At 36.5% G+C, this 26,616-nt stretch overlaps 1 protein-coding gene and 1 long non-coding RNA gene across 7 annotated transcripts in view; one reads left to right on the forward strand and one right to left on the reverse strand.

Moving 5' to 3' along the window:
* LOC137250822 (uncharacterized) overlaps window positions 1–26,616 on the forward strand; it is a 345,007-nt gene that overhangs the window by 133,713 nt on the left and 184,678 nt on the right. The window lies entirely within an intron of this gene.
* Window positions 20,871–26,616, reverse strand: part of LOC137250823 (uncharacterized) — a 226,465-nt gene continuing 220,719 nt past the window's right edge. The window contains exon 3 of the long non-coding RNA XR_010953085.1: window positions 20,871–21,361. This is a non-coding gene — a long non-coding RNA (uncharacterized lncRNA). The remainder of the gene's footprint in view (window positions 21,362–26,616) is intronic.

Consider the following 26,616-nt stretch of genomic DNA (forward strand, 5'->3'; position numbering starts at 1 on the left):
CCACTTGCTAAATACCGTACACCCTAATGTACATGCAGCGGTAAATATTGGCAACTCATCAAATAGTTACCTTCAGTTTTTGCTTTAAAAATAATCAGCGATACAACTAAGTGTGCAGCAGTCGCAAATGCGCTATTTTGTATACAAACACACACACACATACACATTCAAATACATATGCAATGATTCCCACTCAAATTATGCAAGGAGAAAATCACATCAAAAGCAGCATTCTTAAAAATTTTTACACATTTGCCACGTATGCCAATTCGCTTACAACCACTTCCTCGAATTGATAAAAAGAACTCATTGACACTGGTAGAATGGAAAGTACACACATATGTATGTGTGTATGTATTTAAGTTTGCATGAAAAGATGTAGTATTTTACCAAATCCTAGTGCAATGTCATTTTCATTGTCTAGACCTTGTCAATTAGCTGCAAATGAGGAGAGAAAAGTAGCAAGCTGTGTATGCAAGCTTGAGATTAGTCTAAGATGAGTCCGTTATGAGAGACCATGGAGAGACTCATTGTACCCGTTTATGCCTCAATAGTGTCGGACAGGTTCTCTTAACACCCCAACGGGCACTGCCGGACAAATCCTTTTCCTATAGTCCTTCATACCCTTACGGGTATTGTCCGACACGTCCTCTCTCTAGCCCTACGGGTATTGTCGGACAAGTCTTCTTTGTTCGCCTATGGGTACTTGCTTGTCCGAAGCCCGTACTGAATGTACTACTGTTTTTTTTATTTTTATACTCAGTTGAGCAGAGCTCACAGAGTATATTAACTTTGATTGCATAACGGTTGATTGTACAGGTATAAAAGAATCGAGATATATGTAGACTTCCATATATCAAAATCATCAGTATCGAAAAAAAAATCGATTGAGCCATGTCCGTCCGTCCGTCCGTCCGTCCGTCTGTCCGTTAACACGATAACTTGAGTAAATTTTGCGGTAGCTTGATGAAATTTAGTACGTAGGTTCCTGGGCACTCATCTCAGATCGTTATTTAAAATGAACGATATCGGAAAATAACCACGCCCACTTTTTCGATATCGAAAATTTCGAAAAATGGAAAAAGTGTGATAATTCATTACCAAATACGCATTAAGCGATGAAACTTGGTAGGTGAGTTGAGCTTATGACACAGAATAGAAAACTAGTAAAATTTTGGACAATGGGCGTGGCACCGCCCACTTTTAAATGAAGGTAATTTAGAAGTTTTGCAAGCTGTAATTTGGCAGTCGTTGAAGATATCATGATGAAATTTGGCAGGAACGTTACTCTTATTACTTTATGTCTGTTTATTAAAATTAGCAAAATCGGAGAACGACCACGCCCACTTTTTAAAAAAAATTTTTTTTTAATTCAAATTTTAAAAGAAAAGTTAATATCTTTACAGCATATAAGTAAATTATGCCAACATTCAACTCCAGTAATGATATGGTGCAACCAAATACAAAAATAAAAGAAAATTTCAAAATAAGCGTGGCTCCGCCCTTTTTCATTTAATTTGTCTAGGATGCTTGTAATGCCATAAGTCGAACAAAAATTAACCAATCCTTGTCAAATTTGGTAGAGGCTTAGCTTCTAGGACGATAACAGTTTTCTGTGAAAAAGGGCGAAATCGGTTGAAGCCACGCCCAGTTTTTATACACAGTCGGCCGTATGTCCTTCCGCTCGGCCGTTAACACGATAACTTGAGCAAAAATCGATATATCTTTACTAAACTCAGTTCACGTACTTATCTGAACTCACTTTGTATTGGTGTAAAAAATGGCCGAAATCAGACTATGACCACGCCCACTTTTTCGATATCGGTAATTACGAAAAATGAAAAAAATGCCATAATTATATACCAAATACGAAAAAATGGATGAAACATGGTAATTGTATTGGTCTATTGACGCAAAATATAACTTTAGAAAAAAACTTGGTAAAATGGGTGTGACACTTACCATATTAAGTAGAAGAAAATGAAAAAGTTTTGCAGGGCGAAATCAAAAGCCCTTGGAATCTTGGAAGGAATACTGTACGTGGTATTACATATATAAATAAATTAGCGGTACCCGACAGATGATGTTCTGGATCACCCTGGTCCACATTTTGGTAGATATCTCGAAAACGCCTTCACATATACAACTAAGGGCCACTCCCTTTTAAAACCCTCATTAATACCTTTAATTTGATACCCATATCGTACAAACACATTCTAGAGTCACCCCTGGTCCTCGTTTATGGCGATATCTCGAAAAGGCGTTCACATATAGAACTAAGGCCCACTCCTTTTTAAAATACTCATTAACACCTTTCATTTGATACCCATATCGTACAAACAAATTCTAGAGTCACCCCTGGTCTACCTTTATGTCGATATCTCGAAAATGCATCCACCTATAGAACTAAGGCCCACTCCCTTTTAAAATACTCATTAACACCTTTCATTTGATACCCATATCGTATAAACAAATTCTAAAGTCACCCCTGGTCCACCTTTATGTCGATATCTCGAAAAGGCATCCACCTATAGAACTAAGGCCCACACCCTTTTAAAATACTCATTAACACCTTTCATTTGATACCCATATCGTACACAAAAGTTCTAGAGTCACCCCTGGCCCACCTTTATGGCGATATCTCGAAAAGGCATTCACCTATAGAACTAAGGCCCACTCACTTTTGAAATACTCATTAACACCTTTCATTTGATACACATATCGTACAAATAAATTCTAGAGTCACCCCTGGTCTACCTTTATGGAGATATCTCGAAAAGGCGTCCACCTATAGAACTAAGACCCACGCCCTTTTAAAATACTCATTAACACCTTTCATTTGATACCCATATGTACAAACAAATTCTAGAGTCACCCCTGGTCCACCTTTATGGCGATATCTCGAAAAGGCGTCCACCTATAGAACTAAGGCCCACACCCTTTTAAAATACTCATTAACACCTTTCATTTGATACCCATATCGTACACAAAAGTTCTGGAGTCACCCCTGGCCCACCTTTATGGCGATATCTCGAAAAGGCATACACTTATAGAACTAAGGCCCACTACCTTTTGAAATACTCATTAACACCTTTCATTTGATACCCATATCGTACACAAAAGTTCTAGAGTCACCCCTGGCCCACCTTTATGGCGATATCTCGAAAAGGCATTCACCTATAGAACTAAGGCCCACTCACTTTTGAAATACTCATTAACACCTTTCATTTGATACACATATCGTACAAACAAATTCTAGAGTCACCCCTGGTCTACCTTTATGGAGATATTTCGAAAAGGCGTCCACCTATAGAACTAAGACCCATGCCCTTTTAAAATACTCATTAACACCTTTCATTTGATACCCATATCGTACAAACAAATTATAGAGTCACCCCTGGTCCACCTTTATGGCGATATCTCGAAAAGGCGTCCACCTATAGAACTAAGGTCCACGCCCTCTTAAAATACTCATTAACACCTTTCATTTGATACTCATATCGTAAAAACAAATTCTAGAGTCACCCCTGGTCCATCTTTATGGCGATATCTCGCAAAGGCGTCCATCTATAGAACTTAGGCCCACGCTCTTTTAAAATACTCATTAATACCTTTTATTTGATACCCATATCGTACAAAATAAATTCTAGAGTCACCCCTGGTCCACCTTTATGGCGATATCTCGAAAAAACGTCCACCTATAGAACTTAGGCCCACTCCCTTTTAAAATTATCATTAACACATTTCATTTGATACCCATATCGTACAAACAAATTCTCGAGTCAGGCCTGGTCCACCTTTATGGCGATATCCCTAAATGGCGTCCTTCTATAGATCTATGGCCCACATCCTCTTAAAATACTCTTTAATACCTTCCATTTGATACACATGTCATACAAACACATTCCAGGGTTACCCTAGGTTCCTTTTACAACATGGTGATTTCCCTTACTTTGTCTCCACAGCTCTCAACTGAGTATGTAATGTTCGGTTACACCCGAACTTAGCCTTCCTTACTTGTTTTATTTGTAATACAATATTTTTAATTTTTTTCGTATTGGTATTGCAGAAAAATAGACAAAAAAACCAATTATTCAATAATCCTAGAGTACTAGCTTTTTATGCTCGTTTATTAGATCCGCATTTTTTAAATAGTTCATTTTCATTCCATTTAATTTTTATTATATTCTACCCATTTCGTTGCCCTTTTTTTGTTTCTTAAAAGCAGCCATACAAATTTTCAGACACTGTAGACCACTCTCCTTAGGGATTAGTCGCACGATTTTTCCAGGGTACGGAAAGCGAAGATTGAGGAACCAAAACGGAAACCAAACGGCTTGTTATCAATTTTTACTAAGTGTACGGAGCTTATTATCGATAACAATATCGGTTTGATACACATTTCTTATCGGTTTCTTATCGTGATAATTTATCCACTTGTTATACAAGTATTATAAGTTTGTTATCGATAAAGAACAGCATCGATGAATTATCGATTTGTAATCAAAAAGTTTTCGATTTGTTAAAAGTCTGTTATCGACAACAAGCCGATATTTTTTATAAAACAACGCGATAATTTTTCGACAGTAAATTGATAACTTTTTAAATACAATGATAATTCTTCGATAAGAAATCGATATTTTTTCTATAACTTTTCGATAAAAAATTAATGCCGATAACTTTTCGTACTCATAAATTAGCCAAAGTTATTGCAAAATAGGCCCCAAATGATCCAATAATAGTCGTGAAATTAGTACAGAAATGCTCCCTAACTCTTTTCAAAAATGATTTCTTCAACGTACCTAAAACGATCTCGAAAATAACGAAAAATAATCTTAAAATAGTCTCGGAATGATTCCAACATTAATACAAAGAAGTCTTGAAATCACCGCAAAATTATCCCAAACGGTCCGGACAGAAATTATCTGAAAACTGTGCCTGCATGAAGTCACAATACAAAGGTCGACGAGACGTAGTATGACCTCCGAGGAGATTTCAGGCTGAGCTTTCAAGTTATGTCTGACTCCTATTAATTTTTCCTACAAATTGGCGGGACGGGACCTAGTTGTTTTCGCCGACTCGATGTGTTTGCCTAATTACTGTCAAGGGGAGACACCACTTAGAAAAACTAGTTTATAATGGAAAACACTTGTTTCTAAATTTTTAATGTTGCTTTCCCCGAAACTTGTGGGGCGGTTTAAATTTTGAAGAATAATAATTATTTGCATACCCTTATAATAACATTATGTTAAATGTAACAGAGCAGACGGGAGTTTTGCTATTCTCAAAGCCTTTTTCGGTCACAAAATAAAAAAAAAATTGGGAAGGAATCATACTAAACGATCTTATACTATGTTCAAACAGAAAAATAAATTGAGGCTATTTCGATTTAAATTGAGTGGTGTTCATACAACTCTATTTAGCTTACACAACAGTAATTCGATAGCTGGTTGGCTCATCTCTACAGTAACAACATATCTTTGTTGAGACTGTCAAAATGTGCGTGTTGGTATTAGGTGAATGGAATGGATTGAAAACATAAAACTTTGAAATTTTTGTGTGTTGTAAGAAAATGTGTTCAATGTTTTGTGTTCATTTTGATTTTGCCATCTTCTTTTGACAGTCCCTACTCCAGTGAAATGAAAGACATAAAATCAGCTGATGAAATGAGCCAACCATATAATTCAGCCATGCGTAAGTGACGTTTAAATATACTCAATAAACACACTTTACAATGTTGCATTTGCAGGTTGAAACAATTTATTACGCAATTTTTTTTTAAATTGGCAATTTATTATTACAATTTATTATATGACAAATTGCGCAATAAATTGCCCAAACAGTATAAATTGCCAATTTGGTGTGTGTTTGAACCTAGTATTAGTAATAGTGAGCAAACATTTAAAAATTAAAAAAACAAAAAATATGTTTGTTTAATGCGTATTGATTTTACTGGTTAGCCGTTAAGTGATGTCTCTCTATATTTACCCAACGAACACATAAATTAGATATAGATTAAAGTTACCGTTCTCTAACCTCTAATGTTGGAGCGCACCTCTAGAATCACTGGAGAAACATAGCTTTCTCAAAGACAAAACGGATCCGAATTAGTAAATCAAGGTTAATTTAACTTTTGGATAGCAAATTAAATGTATTTATCTTGTACTTTGTTGGTAGAAATTATACTAGTTTTTGACCAATGAGGTTCATAAGCTGCAAGAGAATCTTCACTATTATGACCCCACGTTTTGCTAAGCTCCTTAGCTTCATCAGGGGCAAGCTAAGAAGCTTAGCGAAACACTATGTACGTTAATGTACATTGAATTTGAACTAGTTCCCTAATCGTTCTCAAATTGATTATTTCTATAGGTTTGAGCAATTTTCTCATTAACATACTACACAGCCAGCAGTTACAGCACAGAAAGATGCATACAATGTACAGAAAATCGATACGGGAGATTTGCAGCAGACCGAGCACAAACCGTATTGTAAGCAACTCTCATCGTCCTTCATACAATTAGAATAAAATTCCGGATATCATTATTCAGTATGAACCTAATCATTATCATGTGCCTTCAAAGTTGCACTAACTACAACAAATCTGTCAGGAATAGTGGATAATTTGATAAAAAAAAATGCTATCAACGAACTTGCCACTACTACACCAACACATCCAACAAAATGTCCAATACACCATGTGCCAGTAATCAGTGGTTACCAAAGTTTCATCCTCAGTATCTTACTCTGAAACGGAGTCAACAGCAAGTCGTCGCTCACAACGTGTACGCCGGCCATTAAGTTCACGTACCATAGTTTGCACAACTGCAGAAACATCGAGGACTGATGCAGAAGAGGAGGCAACACCATTTTCAACACATCATCCTTCATCAGCTGCACGTAATTCTCTTATAAACAATCCCAACCGCCACACGTTATCAGCTCACACCATAGGAGCCATTGAGTCCCAAGCACCGCAAGAAGCAAAGCGGTAACTCAGGAAAGGATGAGAATCGCAGTATCAACGTGATTTATTGAAACAGAATTATCCAGTAATAAAACCGCTAACATTTTTATGTATGAGAGTTATATATCTGAGAGTTAAATAATAAATTTCTACTCATTTAAGGAAATTATAAGACATTACGTTCGATAAAGTATCTTATTTCCATCTTGAGGGCTACATAATCGAGTATTATTAGTATAACGGCCTTGACGACTTTGACATAACTACTCAGAACTATTTTTATTTCTTCAAAGCTACATCAAGTGTTACACCACATAAAGTAATCGTCCGCAAACAACAACATCCACAACTGGCGCATCAAAAGAAACCGATAGTGGCTTGCCTAAGGATAGCGTTCGGAAAATAAATCGGTTCAACCAAGATCTATACTGCCGTCCATAGCATAAAGGCAGTAAAGTGTAAAATGTGCAATCAGAGAAAATTGAATTTTTGTTTGGGAAATTTAAAATTTTTCAAGTAAACTTCAAATTTAAGGCCTTGTTTTATCATTCATTGTTAATTTTAATAAGTATTTATTTAGTTAATGAGTAAATTAGTAATTGTAGAAATTTATTGGCATTAAAATTCCTAAAAGGCAGTAAGGGCATTTTACGGCCTTTATGCTATGGGCGGCTATATATAAATATATTAATTATAATTTATAATAACTTAATGTTGAGAGCAGGTATAGATGTTTTGTTTCCTTCGAAAAATGGTTACACAACCACAAAGGCGTCGAAACCAAGGCCAAGCTTTAAGTTGGACGGTCAAGAGACACAACGATCGCCAACATTGGAATATGGTAGAAATGATTTCAAGCCATGGAATGCGAAGGAACAAAATAGAAATGACGGACATAAGTACTAGGATTAATCGGAAATAGTTACATTTGAACATATCAGTGGCAGAAGCTCTGACAAATTTTAAGTAAAAGTTTCTACTAGTTTGGGCGAAGCCAAAGCCGCAATGAAAACCCCAAAGTAAATTAAGTTAGTACATATTCTTTATTTATTTAAAAAATGTTATTTCTTAGACCCGAAAATCATTTGTCAAGCTTCTGGAGCAAATCATGGGTAAAGCAACAGAGGTGAAACCCATCGCTTCAGAGACGCAGAGACGCTGGTCTCGGATGGCACGTTTCTTGAGTCGCAAAAGAGGACAATATTCAATCGCATAGATAGAAGTTTCAAGTTCACAAAGCTTTTTACGCCAGCAATACAAAATAATCACAACGTGTTCCAGAAAACCCCATCTACTTTATCCCATCAGCATGCGCAATGCGTCTTACGCATAAAAGGCGATCACTTGCTTAGGCGTGGTATTAAGTAAACTCGAGTCTGAGAAAATGCGTATGGGTTTTTATGTGTAAGGTCCATTGTACGCACATGAAATGCAACATTTTGGAATAACGTAGCATACTTTTAGGTGCAAAGTATAACCAATTGTTTCCGGTGCCACTTGTCGCTTGTATCTGAGTACCTGGTAAAATTTACAATATTTAACTAAAAGCGGCGTCCGCAATTCATTGATGATGATGACCCTGACTGACATGAAAAGCATTGCTGATTATATAGGAAAAACGACATTTTTTAACTAGGAAGTGCAGAATACAAAGTGGGAAGCGATGAATAAATTTGCTCTTCAAATACGTGGAATATTCCGTTACGCTTCATACTTCGTTTTGATGATTTGCACTGGCCTTAAATTCACCCTATTCACCAGGATCTGAGTCCTTTTTATGGATTTTTGGTGGCCGCGGGCCTACATTGAGGCACTCTTGTAGCCATCTAAGTGAACATTCGCCAGGCAATTTCGAACTACGTGCCTGAACTACGTCAAATAACATACATAGTTTCGAGGGCAAAAAATCATTCTTAATTTTCTTCTTTTTCCATGCTTCGCCCGATCCAATAGCTTTGGTAACTCACGAGTTATCATACATATCCTCTAATGGAAGTCCAAGGAAACTGGCAGCTTCAGCAGTGATGGAGCTAAGAGACATTGGTGTAAGAGGCTGTGGATATATGATACCATTAAAAAGATGGCTGCTGGAGATACAAGTATAAATGCTATATGCTACGTATGTATGTCGGAGTTGATTCTAGATAACTAAGAGATCGAACTAGAGCCAGGGTGACGCGCGAGTCCTTGGAGGTATACTTTGCTCTTATGTAAAAACTGGGTTGTGATTTCTAAGAAGAGTGCTTACCGGCCATCCATAAGACTTTACCGACAGTGCATGGATGCTGAACTTCTTTGTAGGGCTTACGGATGGACGCGTCTTTTTATTTACCTGAGAGGAGAGGATTCGTCAATCAGTTGCCTGTTTTGAGGACCAAGTTTCTGGAAACTTACCAGTTTTAATCGATAAACTTTCTAATTTTTATCGGCAATGTATCGAAATCTAGTAAAAAGTTAGAGACAAAACACAAAAAATAAATTCATCATATAAAAGGGAGTCAAAAAAAAGCTGAAAAAAGGAAGGCATATTTACAGAAACACACAAATAAAGATAAAGCCCAAATGCTATCAAAGGAACATCAAATTATATTCAGCTGTTGCTGACTGACTTCCGCTGTAGGTTGTTTAAATATAGCATACATTTAGGAGCATTTTATATTGCAATTGCTTCCGCTGCCACTTGTGTTTTATTTCTGAACTGCTAGTAAAGTATACAGTGTTTGCAAAATTTTAGGCCTAGTTTGGGAGTAATACTGTTTTCACACAGAAACTTAATGATCTCATTTCACCTGCTAATGAAATCGTAAATTTTTTGCTTTCACACAGAAGTAACTACTCGATTAGTATGAAGGATGAGGCAGACAATCATGGCGGAACGATACAAGGTGGGAGCATGGTGACATACCTACAAACAAAAAAAATTCCATGTACTTGTAAATTCGATGGACAAATGTCAAAATCGTACTGCGCCGGTAGTTGATGTATCAAATCAAATAAAAAAGGTAATAATCACCTGTTCGATGCGGCCATCTTGTATCGTTCCGCCATGCAGACAATGACATTTGCTTTGACAAATGACATTTTTAAGCACTGAACACACCAAAAACTAAGAAGCGGAAACGGAAGCGGAACGCTGCCAACAGAGTTGCATTGTGCTTTTGACTTCATTAGGCATTCGATTAGCTACTAATGAAATAATAATATATTCGAATTTTGTAGGGAAGATTGAGCTCAATAAGCGTCTTAATGTAGAAAATTTCCTTTATTATTCAATAAGCCGCTTGTGTGAAAATAGTATAAGAGAAGAAGATATTGAAATTTTTTCTAGGGTAGGTGTGCAATTTCCGGCCACCTTACATAGACCGAATGACTCCATAGTGATACCAGGAGTTTGCTCAAGACAATATGAAAACCGCTTTCTAAAACCCGGAACTATGTTCTTAATTAACTCTATGTTCTTAGAAAATGCTAAAAGCTTTCTGGTACCTATGCTCCTTGATGCTCTTGATGTGATTGCTGTGTCACTCCTAACAGCTAGAGTCTTAGGCTGGCGACAGCATTTTCTGCATCTTCCATCACGGACGATACCTTAATTTGAAGCTGTGTCCATACCGAATAATCATCCTGACACTACAGCCATTTTCTTTTTGTGATCAGAGGAGCTAAACATGATTTTCGACACTTCGCTGTCCTTCACTTGGATCCACGACTTTCCTGCTTGGTCGATCGTGTGCAACTCTCGCCTTCTTTTAATGCCCAATCAGATTGAAACACCTGCGGCACAAATGTCGAGGGTTGCGTTGTAGTTTAAATCTAAGTTATTGCAGTTCTAAAAAATATTTGTTTTTTTTTTTTTGTAGAGAACCTGCAGTAGGGTACTAAGGCTAAGGCCACACTAAGCGGCCCAACATGTTGCGGCAGCGGCGCTACACTTTTTTGCCTATTTGATCAATATTGGCCGCTCATAGCTGCCGCTAGATATGAATTACTCCATACTTCTTTCCAGGTTTGAAAGACAACAGCAGCCAGAGAATTTATACGTTACTCTTTACCAATCGTACAATAATCCTTGTTCTCTGCTCAGGAGGGAATATGAACCTTAGAAGATTCAATACAGTCGAACGATAGTATATTTACACAAACAAACAAAAAAGATAGCACGCCCTCTTCTATAGCTAATCAAACAAATTTTATTCAGCCCTTGCAATAGGGTATATCATGCATGTTACACAAAAGGGTAAATTTTAAGCATACCTTTAGGGGCATTTTGAAGAGCAATTGTTTCCGCTGCCGCTTGCATTTTATTTCTCAGCTCCTAGTAGAATAGGCAATAGTTTGCTAAATTGCCGTCTTTCTTTAAATCCCTATGACGACACAGATACATACATAGATAGGCACGCAAGACTTCAGCCACACACAAACATAAAGTGAGGTATACTTTTTTAGATTTTGGATGACCTTCTGTATAAGTGATGGGGGCCATAAAGGGGGTATAAAGATCCGCCCTAATTAGTTCATTATATCCGACATTGTCAACGATTTCAGCCAGTGTCGGCCTACATCGGCATAACTAAAATAACTGAAGAAAGGGAGCTGCTAAATGTTTTGGTCAGAATAATGCGAGAGGAACCAAACAAACTTCTACCACCACGAATCATACAATCAAATTAAGCTGATAGGACTGACCATGACCAATACTATCACCTTCAAATAGTTTAAGTAAGGTGTTCCAAACTTCCAAAGACAGGGCATTAATTTCATGTGTGTTGAACTCTGAGGACGCACCAAACCTGTTGCTTACATCCGTCGTCCTTTAAGATCATATTCCACTCAGTCTCCGACAAGATCTCAACAATTTGTAGTCCTCTGATGGACTTGAAAACTTAAAAAAACAAAGAAAGAAATTATGTCCCCCTCTACTCCAGTTTCAGTCAGAAAGTATTTTGCGCGGCGAATCTTTATTTCAAAGCTTTCTTCGTCTTTTCTCGGCATTATTACATAGACTACCTCGAATTCTGGAGGTGCCAATATGACTAATCTTCTAAGCTTACGGCTATAGCTAAACTTAAGATGTTATTAAAATCAGTTGATCTATCTTTTCGGCAAAATACAGTATCACTTTGGTCAGGAAGCTTTTAGAAACTGTCTGCAAACTTAAGCTGCCTCGATAAAAGTATCTAATAATTCTCCAAATAGCCATTTTTCAGAATACAGCGTATTATGTAACATAACGCAAACTTCTAACAGAACACTTGTATTCATCAGAGATTTTAAGTTCCATCAAAAAAAAAAATATATATATATGTAGCTCAGTCAAAATGAGAAAAAACAACAATTGAAAAACTTTCAATTACCAAATTTATATTGGGTATGGGAGCTAGGTTACGGTACACACGTGAACCTGATGCAACATGAGAGCTGTTCAGACTACTATGGAAAATGTTATCGCGTTGTCCAACAATACCCCGTGTTCAAGAACCTTTTCCCATCAACCTGCACCTTTGCTCAGACACTCAAGTTTTTAAATGGCTTGTTTGTTTTTGCTACACAAACAAAGTACCCACATTGTACTCAAAACTCGAGTCTGAAAAAATGTTTGAAATTTTTGCGTAAGGCCCGTTGTACGCATTGTAAATTTAAATGCAACATTTTGGAAAAATTAGCATTCTTTTAGGTTCAAACTATAACAAATTGTTTCCGGTGTCGCTTGTTGTTCGTATCTGAGTACCTGTTAGAATTTACAATATTTAACAAAAAGGGGCGTCCGCAATTCATAATGTTGACCGTGACTACTGGACAAACGATTCTAGAGGAATAGCGTCATTCGTGAATTAAAAAACGCAGAATAGTCGCAAGACATGAATAAATTTGCTCTTCAATAACATGAAGTATTCCGGCGTGCTTCATACTGCGTTCAGATAATTTGCACTGGTGTTCAGATCACCCGGTTTACCAGGTTCTTGAAGCCGCGAGTATACGTCAAGAAGCCTTGGACTCTTTTGGCCGTATATGTGAACATTCGCCAGAAAACTTTCGAACTACGTGCCTGAACATAAATAAAATATGCGTACAGCGGGGTTGATTACGGATAATTGATAATATATCCTACACCATATATGTATATTCAGATCTAAGTTGGGCCTGGTACGCGCCAGTCCATGGGGTACACTTTCCTCTTATATTAGGATTGAATGGTGAACTCTAAGCAGAGGGCTCACCGGGCATATCTCGCCATAAGAATTTACCGACTGTGCATGAATAAGGCTGAGGGTCGTTTAATTATATTTTAGAATAGACGAGTTCTTGGATGCCGAACTTCTTCATAGTGCGTACAGGCGTGTCTTATTCACCTGAGAGGTAACAATACATAAATCGGTTGCCTGTTTTGAAGCCCACGTTTCTGGGAACTTGCCAGTTTAATTGGTTAACTTTCTTATTTTTATCCGCAATTTATCGAAACTAGTAGAAAGTTAGAGACAAAAAAAATAAAAAATAAATGCAATGATAAGAAAAAATCCAAATCTATCAGAGAGAGATCAAATTATATTCAGCTGTTGCAGTAGGGTATATATGTATGTATATATTGCACGTAACGGGATTGTTCCCGCTGTACGTTGCTAATATGTATCATACGCTTAGGAGCATTTTGTAGTGCGATTGCCCCAGCTGCCGCTTGTGTTTAATTTCTGAGCGCCTATTAAAGTGTGCAGTGTTTGCTGAATTTCCAGGACAGATTGGGAAAAAAAGTGAAATCGATGGATTAGGACTGAAAGAAATATAGAAATTACAATTCTGAAATATATGTTTTTTTAAGAATCTGTATATTATATTCCTGTTAAAATAAACCAAATGAGTGGCTCCTAGACTCGAAAAATTATTCCGAGATGCCGTGGGGACTAAAAATAAGTTAGAAATTACGTCCTGTGAATTCCTTGCTTACACGAAAACCGGTTATGATTAGAAGGGAATGAAAGATAAAACCCAGCAAAGGAATAGAAGAAGAAGCTGTGCGCAATCGTACAATAAACCTGGTTCTTAACGCAGGAGGGAATAGGAACCTTAGAAGGTTCAAAACAGTCGAACGGCAGTATATTTACGCAGACAGAAGAAAAAAGATCACACAAGACCAAAGAAATTATATTCAGCCCCTGCAATAGGGTATATCATGCGTTACACAAACGAGTAAATTTTTAGCATGCTTTTAGGAGCATTTCGTAATGCAATTTTTCCACTGCCGCTTGCATTTTATTTCTGTGCTCCTAGTAGATTAGGCAATGTTTGCTGAATTGTCGAATTTTTCAAAAACCCTACTACTACAACACATAAAATGAGACATAATTTTTTAGATGATACTCTGGATAAGTGATGGAGAATATTTTGGGTCTGTAGCTTTTTTGAATCTGCATTTAAAGAATAGCCTTAATTAATTAATTATATTATATATATTATTTCGATTCTGCAAGACTATGGTTTTTAATTCCAAGAAGAAAGGGAGCTGCTTAATTTTATGGTTAGGGTAACGACGAACCAAACAAACTTCTACCACCACGACTCATACAATGAAGTTAAGCTGATATGGCTGACCAATATTATCACCTTGAAATAGTTTAAGGGCATTTTTTTTTTTCAAACTTCTACAGGCAGGGCATGAATCCCATGTCTTATAAATTTTGAGAACGCCCAGTACCCTTCTCCATATAAGCAAAGGGTGTCTTAAAACTTGGAATGGAGTTAGGGTGATATTTCACTCGGTTTCCGATAAGGTCTCAATAATTTATTGCCATCTTATTAATTTGAAAATTAAAAACAGGGAAATTATGCCCTCCTCTACTTTAGTTTTACTTGGAACGTAGTTTGTTCAGTGAGTGTTTGATTAGCGACCGCTTTTTTCATCTCGCTTCGGGCGCCGTTCTCTGATAAAATGGTTGATACTTTCTCCGATCTTTCATATAGGTCAACCACAATTTCTGTAGGTGCCAACACGACCGATATTCTTTGTTTATGGCTACAGTTTAACTTTAGATGTTGTTTAAATCAGTTGATCTATCTTTTCGGTACAGCAAGGCAGCACTTTATTCTAAGCATAATTTATTAGTCCAGAGAACTGCCAAATATTCGGAACGAGGTGCCCAAAAAGACCCCAATAATTCTACGAAGAACCATTTTCCACAACACAGCGTATTATGTGACATTACGCAAACTTCTTACAAAACTAGTTTGATTATATGTTATTTTAGGTTCCATCAACCTCAGTCAAAATGTAAAAAATACCAATTTAAAAGAACTTTCAATTACCACATTTCTGTTGGGTATGGGACCGAGGTGGTGGCTCGTGTGCACACGTGAACCTGATGCAACACGACTACGCAGTTACTTGAAATTGTTTAGCATTACACATTACTATGAAAAAGTTTTCGCGTCTGAACATAAATAAAATATGCGTACGACGGGGTTGATTACGGATAAGTGCGAATGTAACCTATAGCATATATATTCAGATCTAAGTTTGGCCTGGTACGCGCGAGTCCATGGGGGTACTCTTTCCTCTCATATTAGGATTGAATAGTGAACTCTAAGCAGAGGGCTTACCGGGCATATCTCGCCATAAGAATTTACCGACTGTGCATGAATAAGGCTGAGGGTCGTTTCATTATATTTTAGAATAGACGAGTTCTTGAATGCCGAACTTCTGCATAGTGAGCACAGGCGTGTCTTATTCACCTGAGAGGTAACGATGCATAAATCGTTTGCCTGTTTTGAAGCCCACGTTTCTGGAAACTTACCAGTTTAATTGGTTAACTTTCTTATTTTTATCCGCAATTTATCGAAACTAGTAGAAAGTTAGAGACAAAAAAAAAAATAAAAAATAAATGCATTGATATGAAAAAATCCAAATCTATCAAAGAGAGATCAAATTATATTCTGCTGCTGCAGTAGGGTATATATGTATGTATATATTGCACGTAACGGGATTGTTCCCGCTGTACGTTGCTAATATGTATCATACGCTTAGGAGCATTTTGTAGTGCGATTGCCCCAGCTGCCGCTTGTGTTTAATTTCTGAGCGCCTATTAAAGTGTGCAGTGTTTGCTGAATTTCCGGGGCAGATTGGGAAAAAAAGTAAAACCGATTGATTAGGACTGAAAGAAATATAGAAATTACAATTCTGAAATATATGTTTTTTAAGAACCTGTATATTATATTCCTGTTAAAATAAATAAAATGAGTGGCTCCTAGACTCGAAAAATTATTCCGAGATGCCGTGTGGACCAAAAATCAGCTACACAGCTGCTTACACGAAAACCGGTTATGATTAGAAGGGAATGAAAGATAAAACCCAGCAAAGGAATAGAAGAAGAAGCTGTGCGCAATCGTACAATAAACCTTGTTCTTAACGCAGGAGGGAATAGGAACTTTAGAAGGGTCAATACAGCCAAACGGCAGTATATTTACGCAGACAGGAGAAAAAAATTCACGCAAGACCAAAGAAAATATATTCAGCCCCTGCAATAGGGTATATCATGCGTTACAGAAACGAGTAAATTTTTAGCATGCTTTTAGGAGCATTTCGTAATGCAATTGTTTCCGCTGCCGCTTGCATTTTATTTCTGTGCTCCTAGTAGATTAGGCAATGTTTGCTGAATTGTCGAATTTTTTAAAAACCCTACAACACAAACACGCAAGACAGGCTCGTTCGTGTATACATATAAAATGGGACATAATTTTTTAGATTTTAGATGATACTCTGGATAAGTGATGGAGAAAATTTTTGGTCTGTAGCTTTTTTGAATCTGCATTTAAAGAATCGCCTTAATTAATTAATTATCTCTGGCTATCACAACGAGATTGCATTTCGATTCTGCAAGACTCTGGTTTTTAATTCCAAGAAGAAAGGGGGCTGCTTAATTTTATGGTTAGAGTAACGACGAACCAAACAAACTTCTACCACCACGATTCATATAATGAAGTTAAGCTGATAAGGCTGACCAATATTATCACCTTGAAATAGTTTAAGGGCATTTTTTTTTTTTCAAACTTGTACAGGCAGGGCATGAATCCCACGTCTTGTAAATTCTGAGAACGCACAGCATCCTTCTCGGTATAAGCAAAGGGTGTCTTAAACTTGGAATGGAGTTAGGGTGATATTTCACTCGGTCTCCGAAAAGGTCTCAATAATTTATAGCCATCTGATTAATTTGAAAATTAAAAAAAGGGTAATTATGCCCTCCTCTACTTTAGTTTTAATTGGAGCGTAGTTTGTTCAGTGAGTGTTTGATTAGCGACCGCTTTTTTCATCTCGCTTCGGGCGCCGTGCTCTGATAAAATTGTTGGTACTTTGTCCGATATTTCATATAGGTCAACCACAATTTCTGTAGGTGCCAACACGACCGATCTTCTTTGTTTATGGCTACAGTTTAACTTTAGATGTTGTTTAAATCAGTTGATCTACCTTTTCGGCACAGCAAAGTCGCACTTTATTCTAAGCATAATTTATTAGTCCAGAGAACTGCCAAATATTCGGAACTAGGTGCCCAAAAATACCCCAATATTTCTACGAAGGACCATTTTCCACAAAACAGCGTATTACGTAACATTACGCAAACTTCTTACAAAACTTGTTTGTCTATCTGTGATTTTAGGTATCGTCAATAAAAAAAATATATTTACCTCAGTAAAAATAAAAAAAAATACTAATTGAAAAAAAATTTCTATTACCACATTTCTATTGGGTATGGGACCGAGGTAGAGGCTCGTGTGCACACGATAAACCTGATGCAACACTAGTACGCAGTTAGTTGAAATTTTTTAGCATTACAATGGAAAAAGTTTTCGCGTTGTACAACAATACCCCGTTTTCAAGGATAGCTCGATCCACCTTAAATTCTACCATCACATAAACACCCACCTTTCATTCAAAACTCGAGTCTGAGAAAATGCTTTAAATGTATGCTTAAGGCCCATTGTACACACGGTAAATTAAAAATCAACATTTTGCAAAAATTAGATACTTTTAGGTTCAAACTACAAGACATTGTTTCCGGTGTCGCTTGTTGTTTGTACCTGAGAACCTGTTAAAGTTTACAATATTTAACTAAAAGCTGCGTCGTAATTCATTGAGATGATGACTATGACTGACTGACATGACAGTCAGACAACAGGCATTTCTGATTCTATAGGAATAACGTTTTTCGTGAATTAAAAGATGCAGAATACAAAGTGAGAAGCCATTAATAAATTTGCTCTTTAAGAATATGGAATACCGGTGCGTTTCAGATGATTTGCACTGGTATTCAGATCACCCGATTTAGCATGTTCTTCCTACTTTTTATATGATTTTTGTAGCCTTGAATCTACGTCAAGAAGCACTGGACTCTTTTGGCCATTAAGGTGAACATTCGCCACAAATTTTTCGGAATACGTGTCTGAACATAAATGAAATGCGTTGCGTATGTCGGGGTTGATTCTAGATAAGTAAGAGATGAACCCGTAAAAATATTCATATGGAAATTGGGCGACGCGAGAGACCTTGGAAGGAATACTTTCTTCTGAAGCATGCAGGAATTGGGTATAATTGGACAGGACATAACTCGGCTTAAGAATTTACCGACCGTGCATGGATAAGGCGAATGGTATTTTCATTTTCTTTTAGATTATTTTCATTCCGAACTTATTCCTAATGTATATTGACATGTCTCCTTAATTACCTGGAAGACCAGGCTGCATCAATCAGTTTGCTACTCTGACGGCCAGGTTTCTGCAAACTTACCAGTTTTGATTAATTAATCTTCCAAATTAATTTGCAATTTATTGAAATCGAATAGAATGTTAGGGACAAAAAAAAATAAAGGCAATGTATAACAAAGAATGAATTATGGCACGAAAAAGGTACAGCATATTTACAGAAATACACATATAAATACAAAAATCAAATTCCATCAAAGCAACAACAAATTATATTCAGCTGCTGCTGAATTGCTTCCACTGTACGTTGTTAACATTTAGGAGTATTTTATAATGCACTTGTTTCCGCGGCCGCTTGTGTTTAATTTCTGAGCTCCTATTAAAGTATGCAGTGTTTGCTAAATTGCCGGCGTAGAGTGTGATTAGAAAAATAAATATGTACATTTAGTTTCCCTAAAAACTTATAAAGAAAAGATTTTAGAGTAAATGATATTGAAACAAATTAGATTTTTAAACTCTCTTTCAATAAAAAAAGTTAGAAATCACAGTTCGAAAATTTTTATTTTTTCAGAACCTGCTATAGAGTATATTATATTAAATTTTCGTGTACACAGTATAACTGTAGGGAAGAATGCCTTATTTTAGACAGTGACACATAATCCTTTATTTACATTGTCGTCGATCTTTATATTCTGAGAGCTAATTCAAACGGGGAGTTTAAAGTGTTAAGGTCGTCACTTTTTATTTTTTTCATAAGTTCATTGTTTCGCTTTCATTTACGGGTAGGTAGTTATATTTCACAATGTGTGAATAGGTGTTCAGAATTTAGAGATGAACGGCAATGGAAACAAATGATTTATATATTGCCCAAAATGTTCCAACGCACACATTGTTAAATGGTTCGGAGAAAATACCTGGAATAGGACAACAAGATTTTGTAGCATATATTTGGGAGCAATACATGAATTATGTAGTTCATTCATCATTGGTCTTTATATTCTGAGCACCTATTCAAATGCGCAATATTTAAGTAGTATTAATCACGATAAATTTTTTTAATGTGTGTTTTAAGTAGCTTAATTGGGCATCATGCCTTCGATGCAGATTTCTTTCAACTTCTGAGCTTCTGATAATTTCGAGGCTCAATTAGGAGCCGTGTGGACACGATTTTAGTCCGAATGTGCTATTTTCATCATAGCTTTGATTGCCGCCATGAGAAGCTCAACTAAAAATTAGATCAAAGTCACGTCCTTTTGGAATTACTGTCAATAGGATAAATCTTGGAATATTACAAACGTAAGAAGAAGCTGAGCCCATATCTCTTGACAACCATGAGCTCTTGAAATATAAAAGAACACAAACATGCGTACTTATTTCCAGATTTGAAGTATTGATTACAGCAGCCAGGGATTGTGAGAATCAATTCAAAAATAACGCGCAAGAAGGGAGTAGGAATACTTAGAAAGCTCACTTTAGACCAACGATAGTATATTTACACAAACAAACAAAAAAAAAAGATATCACATTTTCTTCCATAGTAAGGTCAAACAAATTATATTGAGCCCATGCAATAGGATATATAATGTGCTACACAAAACAATCAAATTGTAGTATATATTTAGGCGCATTTAGAATTCTGTTGTTTCCGTTGCCGCTTGTGTTAAATTTCTGAGCTCCTATTACACTAGACAAATTTCCAACGTGAAGTGAGTGACTTATGAACCAAATCCACATGAGGTTCACTAATTAGTAAATTTGTAGCATACATTTAGGAGCTAGGGCTGTTGCTTCCGCTGCAGCTTGTATTTAATTTCTGAGTTCCCATTACAGTGGGCAAGTTTTCTTAAATTTTCACAGACCACACTTGACGTTCGAAAGCGCCAAGCTGTCCAGGCTTCCGTAAAACCGGTTATGAATGAAACTTATTCGGTTTTTCACGACTTTCGAAAGTAAGGGTAAAAATTAATTAAGCCGAAACATAACCTTTCGAAGCTGCTTCAAAAACTAAGCCGAAACCATTATTTTGATTCAAAATAGAATGAGATGAAATTTTGAAACTGGCTCCCATCGACTTTGTGAGAATTATCAAAATCAGCGGCACATCCTTCTCATTTTTTTTATTTTTTAAGAAAATACAAAAATAAAAAACTTTTCAGTATTAACAAACATATTTTTTTACTGTTGAATTCGGTATCTTTTGTATATTCAATTCAAATTAGATAAATTAAATTAATTAATGTACTTCGTTTCCGCTTCTTTTTTACAGTTTTAAGTAAAGCCGAACTTATAACGCGTGTGTTAAGGACCATTAACATCGATAACACTCCACAAGGCCTTCGGGGAGTGTCCTCATCGGTATAACAACGCGGGCGTTTGGCCCGCTTACAATATGGTCAGCATACGGCAGTGATTGCATGATTTCATAGTTGGCGCAGTTTGCAGCATTCCCCTTCTTGTGGACTTGACAAAGGACACTTAGACTCCAATCATAGGGAATGCACTCGTTCGACCAAACGCTGCCAAAAAACTGATGCATTGGCCTTAATTTGTCCAGTTGTTTTTCCGTGCTCGCCTGTAACCAAATTTTTCCTGAGCGGCTGTACGAAGTGCTTTAGAGATATGCTCCTCCATACTGTCTGGTCGCTTTGTGCTATTAGAGAGCAGGTGTGAGGATCGAGTTCCAAAATCTTTGTCAGTTTGTTGCGATAGCGATATCTGTCAACAAAAATTAAAAATAATATTAATAAAATTGGAATATTTAAAAGACATTTTGCGTTAATACAACAATAACCAAATAAGTAGGTTTTTATGGAAGTATACATAAAAAAAATAATAATAAAAAAATCTTTATGTACCAAAAATTTTCACTTATTTAACAGTGTAGTATATGTATAATTTCCAACTGTTATAATGGTTAGGTTAGAGTGGCCACCGGTGCGAGCACCAGTGCACTTAGGCTCAAAATGGTCCATTGTGATACCACGTGGATCTCTCCCCTACACAAACCAACAGGTCGATTAAGCAAATGTCAGGAATTTCTTAGATTCCAACATAGCCAGATCACAAAGATCGTCAAAGAAGGGAGATCCCAGAGATTTCTTCCTCTTGCGCCAAAGCGCAGGACAGTCGCACAGAAAATGGTTGACTGTTTCTATCTCCTCTTCGTCATGTCAGCTCCTGCAGTAATCATTATACGGAGCACCCAGCCCTTGTGCATGCTGTCAACAACTCCGCAAAAACAAAATCAGTGCGCCATACGGATGCACCCCTCGTGTCGCTTGGGCGGGCTTTGGAGGGTAATAATCTTTTAGGTAATTATTATCTACATATACTTATGTACTTAGTTTTAAATAAATATTTATATTTTTCGCAGTCGGCTAATGATTTGAATGAATACTTTTTTATACGTATGAATATCGAACATTTGATAACGTTCTATATGAGGCGATGTGTTAAGAGCATTTTTATTTGTTCGAAACAAAAAAAATATCACACTTTCTTCTATATACATATATAGCAAGATCAAACAAATTATATATAGCCCATGCAATGGGGTATATCATACATTACACAAATGAGTACAATTTATAGTATACTTTTAGGAGCATTATAACGTGCAATTACTTCCTTAGCAGCTAGTGTTCAAATTTTGAGCTCCTATTAGAGTATTCAATGCTTGCAAAATTTCCTTCAACGAAAGAAGCCTTATCGAACGAAGAAGATCTGCAGAACACCTATTCGAAGGCAGTTTCTCTACAATGAATGAGTTACTCGCCTATAACGAATCGGGAACTTTTCTCTAACAAGCCTGTAATTTTTGAATAACAAAGCGATATCACGCCAAAACTTGTCAATAACTTCGGTATAGATACTCATCTTTACCTTCCTCCTCTATTTTATACTCAGCTGAGCAGAGTATAATAATTTTGTTCGCACAACGGTTCCCCGTAACGGCATAAACTAATGAAGATAGATATAGACTTCTATATATCAAAATGATCTGGGCGAAAAAATAAATTCATTTAGCCATGTCAATCCGTCCGTCCGTCTGTTCGTAAACACGATAACTTGACTAAATTTTGACGTATCTTAATGAAATTTGGTAAGTAAGTTCATGGGCACTTATGTCAGATCGTTATTAAAAATGAATGAAATCGGACCATAACCACGCCCACTTTTTCGATATCGAAAATTTCGAATAAACGAAAAAGTGGGATAATTCATTACCAAAGACGGATAAAGCGATGAAGCTTGGTAGGTGGGTTGACCTTATGACGCAGAATAGAAAATTAGTAAAATCTTGGGCAATGGGCGTGGCACTGCCCACTTTTAAAAGAAGGTAATTTTTTTTATTTATTTTATTTTTATAATTTAAAAGTTTTGCGAGCTGTAATTTGGCAGCTGACGTTGTGGCCTAGAAGGTTTAATGTAATAGTAATCGTTGCCGAGACGGTCAGGCTATCCATTAACATCGATAACGCTCCGCAAAACCTACGGGTGTCTCTATCAACAACAACAACAAATACCCGCACTTACAATTTGTAGGTGAAGTGATCTGTAGTCACCTATGCAGCGTACCACTTAACCTGACACTAAGCTTATACCAGTTTGTCCGCAATCCAAATTTGAAAAGGGATGAATTGTGAAATACCTTCAATTAACATGCACAGTAGATTTTAAATCGAAAAATTTGTCTCAATTTGTGAAAACAAGAACAGTTTTTCAAATCGAACCCGAGAAACTTTGACGACGAAGTAGGACAATGACATCCAACGGTAGTCATAAAATATTTCATTTCATTATCCAAGACTTCTGTGTGGTTTACATTTTTAGGTTTCATGTGGTCAGAGCCGGCGAAAGGCGTGGGAATGTACCCACCCTGGAATTGGTGAAAAATTGTCAAATAATCGGTAAAAATTACAATTAAAACTTCATTACATTATTAGTTGCCGATTTATTACTGATTATACTTTATTTGTAGAATAATATAATCCCTCATGCCTATCACTTTTATGGCCGATCCAAATTACCCCCGCAGACTTTGTGCATTTAGCCGGCCCTGCATGTGGTTGTGCCCAAGCCCGCACACAACAGATGTTACCTTCTAAGTATGACAAACATCTTAAATACGTACTCAAGTTGTAATTATTTTAAATTGATATATATTGTAACGAATGTGGGGAAATTCCTGACGATAATACACCTTCTGCTAACGTTCTAATCGCTGGGCTGTCGAATAAATAACTCCAATATTCCGTGTTGCAAAATGGGAGTAGTACTTTAGAATTAAACTTCACTTCACAATTAAAAGCGTATTTAAATCAAACTGATTACTGATTCCTTAGCTTGCGCTGCTTTTATATGCACTCCCGGTTATCTCGTTCGCCAATTCTCCTAAGGTATAGTCGTTTCACGATCATGTGTTCTAGAACAGTTGCACCTCATGCTTTTTGTAGTTTATGCCTTTCTTCTAGCCATATGCGTGTGTATGTGTGAGTAACTACTTCTGCTGATGACTTGATGTGTCTGTGTGTGAGATATCTCTACACTTCTAGCTGCTATTTATGTTTGTGGAATATTCTTCGTTGCCTTTTACATTATTGTGGCTGCTTGCCGATTTTGTTGTTGTGATTATTTACTAACAGCATAGTGATGTTAACATTCGCCACAATATCAACGCGGCTGCCTCATCGCAATCGAATACAATCGGTAAAAACTGTAGTTGCTTACAATCCCAAAATTAAATTCACTTTAAGCATAGATTTTTCAAATTTGTGCATGAATAAATCCGTGCATTATTTTCCTTTATTGTTTCGTTTTACGATCAACCTTTCAAAAGGCACAGAGAAAAAGACTTGAAAAAGGCATCAACTAATTCAGAAATGACGAAAACAATTTAACAGTTTTTCGCTCTCTTTATTCTACTACATATCTATATTTTTAGCGCATTTTGATAGTTTTTTTTATAAAAATATTGCTGACATTTACGTATTGGAAAATGCCCTTTTCAGTGCTTTAGGTTGATATTTTTACTGTTTGCTTTTTCATTTTTCGTATTCCGTTTTTCATTAGAGAATCAATAAATGTTTGATAGACCATGAATTTTATTGAACTTGGTCTTGAGGCATGGACATTTATGTATGTTTGTATATGCCCGTCATTTACTGTTTTATTCAATGCAAATATGTACTTTTAGTATTTTCCATTTTGCTTAAAAAAATAGCAAAGATGGCAAACAATTTTTTTATACTCAGTTGAGCAGAGCTCATAGAGTATATTAACTTTGATTGGATAACGGTTGGTTGTACATATATAAAGGAATCGAGATTGATATAGACTTCCATATATCAAAATCATCAGTATCGGAAAAAATTTTGATTGAGCCATGTCCGTCCGTCCGTCTGTCCGTTAACACGATAACTTGAGTAAATTTTGAGGTATCTTGATGAAATTTGGTATGTAGGTTCCTGGGCACTCATCTCAGATCGCTATTTAAAATGAACGATATCAATCTATAACCACGCCCACTTTTTCGATATCGAAAATTTCGAAAAACCGAAAAAATGCGATAATTCATTACCAAAGACGGATAAAGCGATGAAACTTGGTAGATGAGTTGAACTTATGACCCAGAATAGAAAATTAGTAAAATTTTGGACATTGGGCGTGGCACCGCCCACTTTTAAAAGAAGGTATTTAAAAAGTTTTGCAAGCTGTATTTTGGCAGTCGTTGAAGATATATGATGAAATTTGGCAGGAACGTTACACCTATTATGTATGCTTAATAAAGATTAGCAAAATCGGAGAACGACCACGCCCACTTAAAAAAAAAATTTGTTTAAGTCAAATTTTAACAAAAAATGTAATATCTTTACAGTATATAAGTAATTATGTCAACATTCGACTCCAGTAATGATATAGTGCAATAAAATACAAAAATAAAAGAAAATTGCAAATTGGGTGTGGCTCCGCCCTTTTTCATTTAATTTGTCTAGGATACTTTTAATGCCATAAGTCGAACAAAAGTTTACCAATCCTTGTGAAATTTTATAGGGGCTTAGATTATAGGACGATAACTGTTTTCTGTGAAAAAGGGCGAAATCGGTTGAAGCCACGCCCAGTTTTATTACACAGTCGACCGTCTGTCCTTCCGCTCGGCCATTAACACGATAACTTGAGCAAAAATCGATATATCTTTACTAAACTCCGTTCACGTACTTATCTGAACTCACTTTTTATTGGTGTAAGAAATGGCCGAAATCCGACATGACCACGCCCACTTTTTTGATACCGGAAGTTACGAAATATGAAAAAAATGCCATAGTTCTATACCAAATACGAAATAAGGGATGAACAATGGTGATTGGATTGGTTTATTGACGCAAAATATAACTTTAGAAAAAAACTTTGCAAAATGGGTGTGACACCTACCATATTAAGTGGAAGAAAATGAAAAAGTTCTGCAGGGCGAAATAAAAAGCCATTGGGGTCTTGGCAGGAATACTGTTCGTGGTATTACATATATAAATAAATTAGCGGTACCAGACCGATGATGTTCTGGATACCCTGGCCCAAATTTTGGTCAATATCTCGAAAACGCCTTCACATATACAACTAAGGGCCACTCCCTTTTAAAATACTCATCAAAACCTTTCATTTGATACCCATATCGTACAAACAAATTCTAGAGTCAGCCTTGGTCCACCTTTATGGCGATATCCCTAAATGGCGTCCACCCATAGAGCTGTGGCCTACTCCCTCTTAAAATACTCTCTAATACCTTCCATTTAATACACATGTCATACAAACACATTCCAGGGTTACCCTAGGTTCATTTTCCTACATGGTGATTTTCCCTTATTTTGTCTCCAAAGCTCTCATCTGAGTATGTAATGTTCGGTTACACCCGAACTTAGCCTTCCTTACTTGTTTTAGTTAGAGAGTTAGAACAAATATTAATCACATCGTAA

The sequence above is a fragment of the Eurosta solidaginis genome, chromosome 4, assembly GCF_040869045.1.
Source record: "Eurosta solidaginis isolate ZX-2024a chromosome 4, ASM4086904v1, whole genome shotgun sequence".
NCBI lineage: Eukaryota > Metazoa > Arthropoda > Insecta > Diptera > Tephritidae > Eurosta > Eurosta solidaginis.